The sequence below is a fragment of the Elephas maximus genome, chromosome 1 (genome assembly GCF_024166365.1).
Source record: "Elephas maximus indicus isolate mEleMax1 chromosome 1, mEleMax1 primary haplotype, whole genome shotgun sequence".
NCBI lineage: Eukaryota > Metazoa > Chordata > Mammalia > Proboscidea > Elephantidae > Elephas > Elephas maximus.
In genome coordinates this window covers 84,988,793-84,993,646 of record NC_064819.1, presented here as the reverse complement: position 1 = coordinate 84,993,646, position 4,854 = coordinate 84,988,793, and the positions used below count along the sequence as shown (strand labels likewise).

Here is a 4,854-nt window from a genome sequence, read left to right as displayed (position 1 = left end):
ATTGGAGGGTATTTGTTGTCAGGTGACTTGGTGCAGGAAGGAGACATCATTTTGACATAAATTGAGGACCTTTCCAACCCTGGGAAAGGATCTGATACTTTTAGTGCTTTAGTCTAGTACTCTCCCAATTGAGCCCTGTCTTTCACACCTTTACTTTCATGGACGCTAATGATTTTCTCAACTTTCTATTTGGAAAGGATTCCTTACGAGATGCCCTTCCCTATTTCCTGGGCCAGAGGATTTTGGGAAAGATGTGCCTTCACGTATAGTGATTGATCCTAAATATTACTGCCAGCTGAGGCTGAGGTGGGGAGTCAGACCGGGAATGGGTAGAAAGAATAAGTGGGTAGGTCCTCAGCCTTCTGTCTTTTAATTGACAGAGTCCCAACTGAGAACACAAAAGGGTCTGTTAATGAAGATGGTTAATAGATTGTCCAAGGACGTCTTTAATTTCTCTCAATTCTTCTATTTTTTCTGTTCCTCAGTAACCACAAAATAGAGCACAAGTGAGCCTGTTCCTTCTGGTCTTGCTTGTTCTGATGCAACCATATTGGGAGGTCCAATGGGATTTGAAACAGTGGAGCATTTCTCTGGCCAAGATTCAGATCTGCAAAGACTTCCTAGAAATGCGGGGTAATATTTCAAGGTGGATCTTCATGACCCTCCTGTAGTGAGAGAGGTGTAGCTCAATGGGAGTGTGTCCTTTCCTTGAGGAGGCTGGAAAGCATACAACTCATCTGCTGTTTATAGTTCCCAACATTTCTTTTCTTTTCTCCTTTTGAAAACAGGTTTTATGGATTCATATGGAAATATACAAATTATTCAGTGCATTGCCTTTAAATGTTTCCCCATTTCTACTCGGAAGCAAGAAGGCCACCACCACATTAAGGTGCTCAGTAATCCTCTGTACCTCTTTCCAGTGTCATTGAAGAGCAAGACGGAAAACAAAGGACTGAAGGAGGAGAAAAAGAACAGACTCTTACATTTCCTTTGGAATTCCATTTGTTTTCTGAGCAGCATTTGGAGCATGGAACAGCCAGAGTTTACCAGGTACAGAAGCTTGTTCCCGTTTTAACTATTTCTCTCCTTCCTCACCCTCCTCCTCCTCTACGAACCCATCAAAGGTTCCCAATAATTGGATCGCATTTTTCAGACATGAGTGGCAACAGAGCCCATATAATTTTGGGAGAGTGAGTAGATAATATTGAATGAGATTCAGTATTTAAAAACACACGAGCCTTGTAAGTAAAAAGGTAAAACAGAACTTTGAAAGGATTACTGAAAATCCTCTCCTCAAATAGCTGAAATAGCTTGGCTGGGAGAGTGTCAGCCTGAGGAATCTACAGTGCCCTGTTCAATCCTGAGCTTTGACAGTTTTGTTGACCTTTGCATAATTATTACCATCCCTTTTCTTATATAACAATTGCATCCCAGCTTGGAGATTGTAATAGAAGTAAGAGTGGTAAATCCATGGAGCCGAGAATTTTTTTAAATATACATACATGTATATATTCCAATATATGTCACTATATACATGTATATATTCCTATATATGTCACTATACTATTTACTGATTTTAGCAAATTCAGCCAGGTTGTATACATATATATTTTTGTCATCCTCTCCTTTATTTCCATATTGATATGGTCTCCCATGAAGTGTTGAATATTTTATTTAAAATTAAAAGGAAAAACACCAGGAGCCCTGGTGGCACTATGGTTACCAGCTAGGCTGCTAACATAAAGGCCTGTGGTTCAATCTATCTAGCTGCTCTGCAGGAGGAGGTCGTGGAGAGCTGCTCCTGTAAATATTGCAGCCTAGAAAACCCTATGGGATGGTTCTACTATGGAAATTGTGGGGTAAGAAATTCTAATATACTACATGATGGTGCACTTATAAAGTGCTTGGAAGATCAGTAGTTTGAACCCACCAGCCACCAGGAGAGAGACATGGCAGTCAGGTTCCATAATGATTACAGCTGCGGAGACTCTATAGCGGCAATTGTATCCTGTATTATAGGGGAAACCCTATGACGCAGTTCTACCCTGTCCTATAGAGTCCCTATGATTCGGGATCAACTTAAAAGAAATGCCTTTTTGTTATACTTGTGATTCTTTTCCACTTTCATGTTATGTATGGGGAGGTGGGGGAGAAGGGATGGTTTTAATTGCAAGAAATGTTTAAAGTCCTGTAGAAAAAGAATCACTGTACTGTATGAGTGTACAAACGTGGATGTGGTGTATGCAAGAAAAATTTTTGTGATAAAAAAACTTGGGTTTGAATCTTGAGTCCATTCCATTATTAAATTGCTGGAATAAGGAAATTTGTTGAACGTCTTTGAATTTTTAAACAATTTTAAGAACATCTTGAATTTTCTTGCTGCTAACAGCCCTACAGCCTTACACCCCTGTTTGAAATTTCCAAATCTCAAATTATTTCTGTTTAAGGACAGAACAAAAATAAACATTTCTATATGAAAAATTCTGCTGAACATTTTAGGAGGAAACTAGAATTCTGAACAATGAAAGCAAATGGCAGTGGAGTCATCAAGACTCATGTATAAATAGTCCATATTTCCCACTCTAACATCAACCTCTTTCTTGTCATTCTTTATCAGGAATAACAGGTAATGTGCTTTCTTCTTCTTCTTCTACTTTTCAGTGTTTTGCTTACACAGCCGGTATCTGTTTTCCACTGGAAACTACTGGGACACTGTCAGGAGAAAATAACCTACAGTGTTCCAACCTCAGAAACTACATCAAGCTGCAAAAGGAAAATTGGTACAAAGTGAGAAGCAACATGAGGATAGGGACGTTGACTGCACAGAAATTGGGGAGCAGATACTTTATCTGTTAGGTCATACAGTGCATCTCAGCTCAGACGATTGCATTTTATTTAAGAAATACTTGATTGGACAGAGTATCATAGAGTGTTTTATTGCCTAAATAAGCAAGGATCCTTTTACATTCTATTGAGGTGGGAGACACAGGACAATTACCGAAATGTAGTTAGCCTTCATTCATTATCTTAAAAATGCGGCCAATGACTGCTATGTAAAGTTGGATGCTATAAAGATTGAAGGAGATCATGCATGTGACCACATTTCCATGTCCATGTGAGATATGAAACATAAATGTGGGTAGGTCCTACTCTGTCCTCTCTGCCTAGTGGTTCTCCCAGGACAACATCTACTCAGGTACCATCTTCTCTAGCCAGTGCTGTCTAACAGAAATATAATGCAAGCCATAAATGAGGGACACTTAGGCAATTTCCAGTTTTCCAGGAGCCACATTAAACGACTAAAAATAAGCATATGAATTTAATTTTAACAATATACTTTATTAAACTGAGGTATCCAAAACATTATCAAGCAATCGATTAAAAATTAATGACTTCTGGTTTCTAGTCTGGCATGTAAAGAACTTGGAAATCATTTCTCCCATCCTCAAGACAAGAAAAAAGTGGCAAAATGAACAGCTCTTTATAGATGTATCAGAGAATTGAGATCACAGGGCAAACCAACAACTTCAAAATGAGAAACAAACAGGCTGATACAGAGAATTGCTGCTTACTGGGTGTCGAAATGGTCACTGCAGCTGGTACCAGAACTAATTAGAATTGTTTATTGCTGGAGACTGAGAGTAGACTCGCTTAAGAGAGAAAAACTCCTGGAGGCCCAGCTTTAGGGGGCGCCTCAGACTTTGTGAGTTTTACCTTGAGTTGCAGCACCACATTCTCACTGACTTTCAAAGAAAAATCTCCTGGTTCTTCCTGCAAAGGGAGCGAGAAATGTTAGGACTTTAAAATTGTGCTCTGTTCTTCACAATGGCTTGTCCTCAAGGGAAAATACTTCATTAGAGCCTTACCGATATGAAACCGAGCGGCTCGTTGGTCTAGGGGTATGATTCTCGCTTAGGGTGCGAGAGGTCCCGGGTTCAAATCCCGGACGAGCCCCTTTTGGAACGCTGGTGGCGTAGTGCTGAAGTGTTATAACTGCTAACCAAGAAGTGAGCAGTTGGAATCCTCCAGGCGCTCCTTGGAAACCATCGGGCGGTTCTACTGTGTCCAGTAGGGTCGCTATGAGTCGGAATCGACTCGACGGCAATGGGTTTGGTTTGGTTTTTGGGTTTATAGTGCCACTATGAGTCGGAATTCACTCGACCGCAACTTTTTTTTTCTTTTGAAGGCATACAGATTTAGTTGCAGTATTTTCCCTACCACTCGGGCACACTCGTCCATTATTCACAGGCTGTGTGAGACTGTATATCGCCTAAGGAGACTGTGACAACGGAAGGAAGACTTTACCGGATCCCAGCGGAATCACTTGAAACACCCGAAATAAAAGTATGCACATTAACAGGTGGTTCACCGCGGCTCCCAGTTGTACTATTTTTAGAGAGAAAGGCAGAAAAGGGGCTGGGGGAAGGGTCCCGCGGGCAGTTTCCTCTCCTGCATTGTGTTTTCTGGGCCAAAGGACGGAGCAAAAGCAGAGAAGCCCATCACATGCCCACCGATTTCTCTACCGGTGCTCGGTCTAAAAATGAGAGATGGACGGCTGTAGATCCCGAGTCGTTTTAGGCGAGCGAGTGGCTTGGACGTTGGGTAAGGTAACGAAGAATGTCAGGGAGTTAGAAGCTTTCCTAAGACGAAAGTAGAGGAAATAACTAGAATCAACACATCCCAACTGATATTTCATAATATCAATTTTCTTGTATTTCTCACGCACTCCATTTCCCTCCTTATTTTTAATCTTGTAATAAAACTTTACTGGAAACCTCAGTTAACATCAAAAGGAGGCAGGCCCATGTGAAGAAGCAGCGAAAGTTTTTTTTCTGTCAAAAAGGAAAATGGATC

The 4,854-nt window shown here is 40.9% G+C and overlaps 1 non-coding gene across 1 annotated transcript; it reads left to right on the top strand.

Annotated features, from left to right (window-relative positions):
- Positions 1-3,882: 3,882 nt before the first annotated feature.
- Positions 3,883-3,954, top strand: TRNAP-AGG (transfer RNA proline (anticodon AGG)). The gene has a single exon. It is a non-coding gene; the product is annotated as a tRNA-Pro (tRNA).
- Positions 3,955-4,854: the final 900 nt, after the last annotated feature.